The sequence below is a fragment of the Larimichthys crocea genome, chromosome XXIII (assembly GCF_000972845.2).
Source record: "Larimichthys crocea isolate SSNF chromosome XXIII, L_crocea_2.0, whole genome shotgun sequence".
Taxonomy (NCBI): Eukaryota; Metazoa; Chordata; class Actinopteri; family Sciaenidae; genus Larimichthys; species Larimichthys crocea.
The window spans coordinates 13,498,916-13,509,823 of NC_040033.1; positions in this window are offsets into that span (position 1 = coordinate 13,498,916).

Here is a 10,908-nt window from a genome sequence, read left to right on the forward strand (position 1 = left end):
GAGGGGTGGTGCACGCTCTATATCATGATGATGGGAACCAGGTTAGGGCAGTGAAACTAGGGGTTAGAGGGGGGTAGGTGTGTGTGTGTGTGTGTGTGTGCGTGTGCGTGTGCGGGTGCGTGTGCGTGTGTGTGTGTGTGTGTGTATGTATGTTTGGGGTACATTAGGGAAATGAAAAGGGGTGGACCACTGATGGCTTCTGAGATGCAGACTTGTTAGAATAAAGGAATATAAAAAAAAAGACAGGAGACAGAAGAGATGACAGGGTGGATGATTAGAGATTACATGGGGAATGAGATTGGAGAGAGAGAGAGAGAGAGAGAAGCATACTGCAGAGGCGGAAATGGGAGTGAAAGAATGGAGAAAGATGGAGACTCATTTATGATGAACCATGGTGAGAGTCAGCTGGAACAGACATGGTAGTAGTGTGAAAGGGAAAAAATGGAGGAGAAGAAGAAGAAAAGAGAAGAGAAGAGGCATTACAACTCAGGACGAAGCAGCCCCACTCTGAATGATAAGTGTCTCACGCGCTGCGGGTTATGGGAAGTTCACACAAACAAATGACTCCCATTTGCCAGAGGCGAGGGACACAATTGAGAAAGAAGGGGCGAGAGAGAAAAGGAGGGGAAGACGAGAGAAGGGAGAAGAAAGAAGGAGAGGACTAAATACTATAACCATGACTTCAGATATAACCCCATCTGCATTGTGGAAATACTTGCCTTTTAACATCTCTAATGTTGTCATGGGTTTGCAGTGTAAATGAAAGCACCTTCAATCCAAAGGATATCAGGAACCCTGTAGTGAAATGCAGTAAAGGTTAAATTACAGGGCGTCTATGGACCTTGGTCAATAACACTAAATGTATTGCAAATTGTAGCGTGTAGGTGGGCTATGTTTTGCTCCATGAGAGGTGATATCAAACAGTAATAAGGGTGCATGAATGCTGCCCTTATTTATTCACTAAGCAGCATGGAATCAAAGTTAAGTATGGCTGGATAACTCTCTTTGAAAATGCCTTCACTATAGTTGTTTATAACCATGTGACATTCAGGCAGTCTGTAGGTTTTCATTACACCCATACAAGCACATGATTCTGCTTCCTATTACGAGTTTTCTGGTTAAAGGTGTGTTTATCAGTTAAATTACATGTAGATGCTTTTGTTCAAATACTTCCGTTCCATACTGAAACGGACGCCCTTCTTAAGGGCACTGAGTAGATTACCCAATAGCTTCAAACTGATAGCAGCTCATACACAGATCCAACCAGTGACCTTCAGTGTTAATGTCACATTTCTTTTTAGTATTTAAACAAAACTAGTTTTCAGCCACACTAGCAGCTCTGTACGTAGGCACAGCGCCCACGCTATAACATAACATAATAAAAAAACCATACATCTATGAGAAATAACTTTGTACAGTAGTTTTCTGTTATTTTAATTTGTATGCAAAACAAATAACAAATCAATTATATTGTCTATGCAGTATGTTTTCTGCTTTCTTAAATTACATACAATTTTGTAAAATTGCAAAAAAAAGAAAAAAAAAGATCTTTAATCAAATATAAATGTTAATGTCCAACATTTTTCTTTGTAATTTGAAAGTAAGTCTAGTTTTACATGAATAGGGGCTTTTACACTCTCACATTTAGCATATATGCATATGTACATTAATTCATACCTTTGAATAGATGCACATACACACCAAAGTTTGCTGGAACAAGATCTAAAACATCATTTTCAAATCTTAGAAGTCTTCAGGTCCTGAGAATCAAAGAGGAAGAGATTTTGAGCAATCAAGGAAAAGAGGTAGAGATAGCAAATTTCTCTAGTAAGAATAACATCAGTAGTCCATAATTTGGAAATACAGTCACAAAATATGTTGTGTCTTGAGTAATTGGTGACCCTCATATTTTCTCAACTGGAAAAACTTGTTACTCTGCTCTTTATATCTTCATGGCTTCCTCCACCCACTCATGTAACTCATGTAACAGCTGGCTGCAATAAGTTCAAGAACATTCTCTGGGGCTTTTCAAGAGGCATTTTGGGAAATGGATGATCAAATCAAATCAAATCAAATCAAATTTTTGTATTTTGTATAGCCCAAAGTCACAAAGTACATTTGCCTCGGAGGGCTTCACAATCTGTACAGGGAGTGACACCCTCTGTCCTTAGACAGACTGATGTTGCCAACAGAATTAGACATAAATGAAACAAGTTGAAGAAGTGTGGGCGTACAAAAAAACACTATGCCTAAAATATATGAATATATCAAAATGCATAGGATTATCTTGGGGTGGAATTGCTTCAGCAGAGGTGGCAAGTGGTCAACATTAGCATGCTAAGAGAAATCTGTGCAACTATCAGTGTGAATCAGGGCACTGCTGAATAAAATGAGGTTTAATCATGAAACAGAAAAAAGAGAAGATCAAAATGTACCTAAGAAGAATCAGTAGAATTAGACAATAGACCCTTTTATCTGCAGTTCACAAGACTGTTGGGGCTCCATTTTGAATTTTATCATCAGAAACAAACCAAGTGTAAATAATTTGCCTTTCATAGCAGAGGCAAGGCGTTTCATTTCCAAAACAGCTCCGGATATAATTATTTTACCCCGAAATTAGAACCGAGTTCACTTCAAAAGGTACAAAGGAATTCAATGTTAGCGTGTAATTAATTTTATATTACTATTTACCTTTACGTCAGTTAATTATGATCTCTAAAGATGTGTGTGCTACACACATACACACTTACACACACTACCTTCACTGTGTACAGAGTGACAGTGGTGGTAAAAAGTGTGAATTTTACACACATGACTTCCTGTCCTAATCAAGGGCTTTCTCAAGTCCTATCTGAAAGACACACATGACTGACTCCTTCAGCGGATACCTACACACCGTGGATGTGTGAGATGAGACAGTGAGTGTATGTGTGTATGCGTGCTTGCAGAAGCTCACCAACCCAGCAGTGGAGTGGTAAAGGATATTAGGCCGCAATTGCGAAAAGATTGCAAAAAGTGACATCCTTAATAGAGAAAGATTACTGTGTGCAACATCACTTTGATTTGAGCTGCATACATTTTCCCCACACAGACAGGCTTGTGGACAGCTCTGCACTCTGAGCTCTCCAGAATGGAAGCTCCAGCCTGCCTTTGTGTTTGTGTGTGCGCAAATTCAAACGTATGTTAACATGAATGTATATTATATTTATATATCTAAAAGCAGGAGAGTGAGTCACAAATTTCCTTTTCAGAAAATATTTTTCGACAGATGCATTTGTTACACCTGTCAGTGTTTTTATGGAATTTTCTCAGATTCTCAAACGTTCTTTTTTTTTTTTCATTGTTTGAAGAAGCTAATTTAAAAATATAAAGTTTTTTAAAGCCTCACAGGCATGTTGACCAAACAGAATAGACAGTACGGAAAAGGAAACAGTGAGAGTTTTATGGATGTTTTCACTACAGTTGGTTCAGCAATAAATATGTCAACCATGTTATTACTGTAAGCACATAAAGCATGAAATGACACAAGTAGCTGTTTTGACAAGTAACTTGACTGTTACTGCTGCATGGTGAAAATATAGACTATGAATTTGTTGTTCGTTTCAGGCAAGTTACAGCTGTAAATATGTTGGTACAAACAGAACTTCTGATGATTTAAAATGACTTACTTCATGAATGATTCCCTATTGTTTAATCAAATTCTCTTCTCAGTAGGAATCATTTAAAGTTATGGTGCTAATGTAAAAAGTCCAACATTTAGTTACAGTTTCCTTTAATGCCTTAAAATAAACAGTGTTATCAGTCGTGTGTGGTACACAGTGTAGAATGTGTCAGTAGGCAACCCTATAGGCCGAATCATTTGGTTAATTAGAAAACACTTCCTAGAAGGTTTACCTTTCATTTCCACCTCATTAAAATAACAATCTCCATCACAACAGCCTTCAATACGGCTGGTGTCAAGTACAGTATTAAATCTGGGATTGTACCAGGGGAAGAGATGTCAAAATAAAAGTCCCTCCGCCTCAGGTCAAAATATTCTCGAATCCCTGCGGTGGACTATCAGTATCAATCAGAAATAAAGTTTGTTAGTGCAGCCTGGAATATGAGCAGGACAAAAGCACCAGGGAGGTCCTTTATTTAGCTAATTCTCCTCTATTTGAGATGTACATATTTCTACAGTGCTTTGATAAGACCTTGGGGACATGCATGTTTTAATTAGACCTGAACAGCCTGAGCAGCCTGGTTGAACAGTTCACAGAAAACTTTGAACATTTTTCCTGAAAGCCTCTCTCTCTTTGTGACAGGCAATGTGTAATTAGTGGCATATGTGCATTTACATATATGCACCCTGTGACATGTTGCATCTTATTTGAATAAGTAGACATGTCTCAACGTGATATCCCTGAAGTGAATACATGAATATGAGCCACTAATTATACCAATCTTGCAAATGATCTATTTAAATATTAATATCTTTTCACTTTGCATTGTTTGCTGGGAGCTTTTTTAGTCAGCAGCGAGCTGTGTGTGTTTGTTTGTGTCAGTTCCATCTAGGTTGCGGTGGGTATTGTCTTCTGTGCATAAAGAGTGTACGTGTGTCTCTGCATGTTGTTTCATGTGTGAATGCGTGTACTGTCTGGGTACGTGTACATGATCTCCAGTGGAGAAAGACAATGTGTGATTCTCATTTTAACACAGACAATAAAAGCCAATCAGTGAGGCCACTGTGTATGACAAGCTACGGAACAGGAAAAGAAACCTTCTGGAAGTGTGCAGGATCCACCTGGCAAACAAGTTGCCATGTTGAATTGTGGAAACTAGATCATTTCATAATTATGAGATGATGTCTAGTTACTGTGTCTCATTATTTTACATTCCTTGTTATTCCATGTAGCACGAATGAAAATGTACATAGCAGGCATGTCGTTATTATGAATTAAACATTTCTCTTGAAAATGTTCGACATATTTAACATGCTTACAGATGCTCTCTATAAACTGCTTTTCAAAAGTGTTGATCAGGATCAGTCTGGTTGACATGACAACATTGTCTTAAAATATTTAGCGATTGTGATATATTCACTGCACCACCATACTACAAGGCAAACAACTTTAGAAATGCAAGACTGTGTCATATTTGCTGCAGTTAAAAGTATAAAAAAAGATATGGATTTACACTCCTAAGTAAGATGCTCCAAATGAGGAATTGCTTTTAGCTTCATTGTGATCTTTATTGAGGGGTTTGCCACAAAGAAGAATGAAAATAAAAAGTGAACACTATTTAGACTGTCAGAAAGCAATGCCTGCAGTGCATGAGAAAAACGCAGATACTGCAAAGACTGCTTTTGACATGTGTGTTACATTTACAGTAACACATCAGTAAAAATGACAAATGCACAAATGTTAATATTTAACCGAACCGATGGTAGTAACACTTATGCAACAGCACAAGAATGTGGTTAAATCATCACTTTTGGGCGGATAACAAAGTGAGTTAAAGTAAAAGTGTGTGACTCATTTAAAAAAAAAGCGGTAATGAAGTGTTTGTTTGATGAAATCTCTTTAAATGTTTTGGATCTATTCGTGTCAAACATTTCTGATCAGGTAAACATTTGAATAGAAGTTAGGCTATAAAGTTATGACTATGCTAATTTAGCCAACCATACAATAAAAGCCTGTGGGTGGCATCAAAGATAGGATTATTATGTGTCAATAAATTGACCTGTTATTAGAGATATCTACACAGTCAGCTAAATTAATGTTATTTCATTTAATTCTCCTCACTTAACACTAGTCGATATTCATACCTGTACAGTTTCCATGGTTACCACACGTAGAGGGCCTGGTGGTTATTCGCGGAGCATTTGTATATCTATATATTCACTCAAGGAATGCAGATCCGAAGGGTTCCCGAGTTGCTCCCAGACTGAAAAGACATTTTGTATGTAATGTATCAAATATATCATTATATTTTATATTGTTTAAGATAAAGAGTGCCATCTCAGAATGACAATCGCCTGACAGCGATTTAACCTCTGGGGGCAGCAATGTTTCACGTCTTCTGGTGTAGCCAGCGTAAATCTAGAAAATGAATAACAGATATCCAGGCCAGGACTTCCTCTGTAGTTTGATACACGTTTCAGCAAATCCCTATAAACAGATATCCTTATTCCGAGATTGTATTTCTGTTTGACTCTCCACGCGGAAAGCTTCCAATTCCAAAATCTTGGTCCCTTGCCTACATTCAAATGCAATTAGCTGTTTATAGAGATTAAAACGATTGCAACAATAAGGAATTCATCATATTATGAATAGTTTTATTATATCATATTATATACTAAGTTAGATTGAGCTAAATTTGTTTTTTTTTACACTGATAATGTTTCCCATGTCGTAGGTTTTGGGGTTAAATCAAAAGTCAAACTCAAGTGTTCTTTTTATACAGAACTTAAGGGTTAACTTTTTACAGACTGGCAATATGTAATTGCATTCATCTTTTGATTCTCTTCACTGATGTTTTCTGCTAAGTGTTCTGGACAATGAAAAGCCTCTGGACAAAGCGAGGCTACGCTGATGAATGCTACTCAGCCTTAATTGCATGCTAGTTTTGATGTAAGGCAATCATGAGGTCATCTGTTTGAAGTGGATAGGTCTGTTTGATCCATCTTTGTGTGAGCGCGCGCATGTGGGTGTTTTAATGTCTTATCATCAGCTACCTGGTGCGATTAAGTCAGGTATAAGGAACCAGGGAAAGCAAAATGTGGTTTTGTGAGCGCATGTGTAAACACACACATAGTGAGGTTTAATAGAGGTCTGTCTAAGCCTGCTCAGTGTGGCTGTAATAGTCAATCAATCAGCAGCACAAACTACAGGACACTGCTGCCTTCAAACTCATTAAAATGAGCATGGCATAACAGAGAAACATACTCTTTGCAAATTAAGTTGTGTATCCTAATTGTTTTCGTGTTTGTGGGCCTTTCGACAACTTCAGAAGGCATTTGTTGTTGCTTGATGTATGCTTGCTGCGCCTCAGGCAATGTTTTTTATGACCATTATTATTCAAATGAGCTAGAAATGTGTTTTGAAAGTCCTAAATCATTGAGCATGAATGGCTACCCTTGGCGTTTATAAATGACTTTCCACACAAGCAAACCTCCGCCTGCATGGCTTACTCCACTGAGCTCATTTGGGTATTTGAGTTCTGTCAACAGAATTTGTGTCACTTGTCCATTGGCATGACAAGTTGCATTAGAAAGTTTGACAAGATTTTTCACTACTGTTTTCGACTTTTGGAGTGATGAACAGCATTCTATTGATAAATAGAAAAGTGGGTAAAAAATAAGCTTCAGGTGAGGATTAGCAGGTGAAAAACTGAATATAAATGTTTCAGATACAACGGTGATACAGTGTCTTTGTTGTTGTGGATTCTACCATAGAATATATAGAAAGACAGTGATAAATACAATATCACTGTGTGGAAATTTACTAAAACTGTCCTGAATGTGCACAGAGGACAATTATAATTGGTTTTATCATCAATAATGTTCTCAATTTAACAATGAACCGCTGACTCTATGAGCAGCACAACACCCACAGTGTCCCAAAGCCCAAGGTTCTGTACAATAACATGTTTAGTTTAGCCAAAACCCAAAGATAATCAATTTACTATAGCATGTCTCAATGTGATATCCCTGGAACTGTAAAAATGGCAATAAATAAATAAATAAATCACATTTGAGAAGCTGCAACCAGTGAATATTTGCCATTTTTGCTGATAATTGACTTTCACCTAATCAGTTAACTGACCAATCATTTAATCATAATGGTGTAGAAAGAGTCCAAATATATATATATATATATTACTGTTTGCACTGATGTGTGGATTTGCACTATTTTCATTATACATCAGTTTGAAAGACAGTTAAATGTATTGAAAATGTATTTATTGTAAAGTGTACAAACCTTGCACTGTAGTGTATATCATGATTTTACAGATGTAATACTAATAAATGGATTGTCATACTAAAATACAACCACTTCAGTTTAATTTCACATTAGACAGACTAAAGCAACTTGACTACAAAACAGCTCCAGTGGGAGTTTCATTCAGAACGTTATTCCAAGATTATAACCCTCCTCCACCACCACAGAACCAGCTTCTATCTCTGTTGATAAGATTTGGTTTGTAGATATTTTTATATTGGCGTAACTGCCCGGAATCTGCGTATAACATTATGGATACACTAAGACAGAAACTACACACACATACACACAGATACACACAAATGCAATACAAGCTTGCACAAGTTTGCACTCCATGTCTCATCTTGTGTCCAGACACACTCACACACACACACACACACACACACACACACACACACACACACACACACACACACACACACAGACCACATCTTGATTAGGTTTTCATAAAGTCTGGGACTATGCTGAGTCTGTAATTGACTTTGACAGCAGAAGCCTCCATGTCCTATGGCTATGTTAAACGAACAATTTACATCTTCATTTCAAATTCTACATGGATAAAAAGCTATTAATTACATTAGTCTGCGAAGAGTCATTCCAGCTGTGTAGAATATGTGTGTGTATCTTTGTCTGTGCGATCCTTACACATATACACATTTGCTCGTTTGTATATTAAGTCTTGCGGCCAAACAATGGCCACTAAGTGCTTCTTCCGCGGATGAGTTTATGAGCGTGGAAAGGACTTTTACTCAGTTGTATTGCTTTGCAAAGCAAACACAAATGCTAGTCCTATATGAGAATTTTATGGACAGGAGAACATTTATTAAATCTATTGACTTGGCAGGGGTTGCAAAGGCATTGACCCTTATGCTACTTCCCATTCATTGCCTGTATAATGTTAGTTAGGAGAATATTTTACTGAGGCTTGTAAAATATAATCGCAATATAAAGTCATTTCACCTGGTCCCAAGATTCTAGTTTTTGTGGCTGTCGCTTAAAGAAATGGCAGGAGCGCATGAATAGATAGATATGAAAGAGACAGAAAGACAGAGAGATCAGCCCAATCAAAGGGGGAAAAACATTCACAACCAAAAAGGGAGGAGGAAAGTGTTTTTGCATGACGATCAAGCAACTTTTCTCTCTTAGAGTGCTTCCTGTCAGCTTCAAAGAGCGCTTTAAGAGGTTGGGAAAGTGGCTCTCTGAACAGCAGCAAGAACAGAAGCATCTCAGCCATCATCTCCGAGCCATCTGCGTGATGGGGGGAACAACACAGACCCCCGTGTTTGCTTTGGAGATAGAACGATCAAAGAACAACACTAACCATATAATGAAGGGACAGATGGACCTTATATGAAGTGGAGAGAGAGAGAGAGAGACAGAGAGAGAGAGGTGTAGACAAAATCAGACTGCAAATGCAACAATCTTTTTAGGAGAGAGAGAGAGAGGGAGAGAGAGAGAGAGGTGTGCAGGGGGGATATGATGTGGTGAAAAAAGTGCGAGCCATCTCGTCGCATGCAGACTGCCTGCACTGAATGAGAAAGCTAAAAGGTAATTTCACGGATAAAGAGGAGGCCTAATGCATAGAGGTAATGTAGCAGGGGATGGAACAAAGGCAAACTTTCATCTCTTTAAGCTTGGATGGAGAGAGAGTGAGAAAAAGCGAGAGAGAAAGCTTTGATGCTTTGAAAATGATAATAACAATCTCAAAGTCAGCCTCAGAAGAGAATGTGCTCCCCTCACTGTGCCCCATCCCCTCCTCTTCTGCCCCCTACCACTTAATACAACTGCACAATGACTGTCTAGGACAAGGTGGGCTGTGGGTGAGTGTGTGTGTGTGTGTGTTTGAGGAGGGGGTGGGGGGCAAATTGTGACACTTAGGGCCCCCCAAATTACTCCTGGAACAAACACAAAGATGAGGAGAATAAAGAGACTCATTATATGTGAGATTAGATGACTTTTGTGGACACACTAAGGGATGAATTTATGTAAAAATGATCTTTCACATATAGTATATAAAGCTATGTTGAAATATGAATGTCGATAAAAGATTCATGGATTGCAGCTTCTCTTTCTCGCTGCCTCTGCTCTATATTAAAATGAAGGACTGAAGCTGTTTTAGTCACAAAGCTTTTTTTTTTTTTTTTTTTTTTACCTCTGTTGTCTCTACAGAAAAAGCCCATTTTGTTTCCGGAGCTTCCTTAATGCACAACGGCAGTAGAAATGTAGGAATGATGGGCATTACATCCCATCTGCCTTCGAAATGTTGTAGGTGCACGAGAGAAACAGAGCTATCACTGAAGTGGGAGTGCCTATTGTCTTTCAAGTCAAAGAAACTACAGCGTGCTTGGACATTTGAAATGGCATGTTCGAGTGCACAGAAAGTTAATCAAATCAAATAATGCCTGTCTAAAAGAATAATGCAATGCTCACGTGGCTGCAGGTGTGTTTTTGAAGCATGCTTCAGAAGGATAAAGAAAGCAAATGCACTTATTATCCAAACCATTTTTTTGCAAACCAATAATGACGTCTAGATCCAGCTGCATATTCTGTTAAAGAGCAGGGAGCCAGTTCAAAAAGACTTGCCCTGAAAAGAAGAATCCTAAAATCATCTGCATCATTACGGCACCCAAACGTCCCAAATTATGCAGTGAGGTATAGAACATTTGGATTGCTTTTTATTGTCTTAAAATTGGACAGATGATGCATTTAGCTGCGTCAAACCGTCTGAGTGCTTGAGCTCATGATCTTTGACCTTCCATCGCTAGGGTGGGGAGTAAACCATTAGCTGACTATTATAGCCACTCTGTGTGTGTCTCTCTCTTTCTGTGTGTGTGTCCATCAAGTGGATCTCCTCCCCCCCCCCCCCCCCACTTTTCTTTTTATGGAAAACACAATTTAACACCCAATTTTAAATTATTCAAACCAT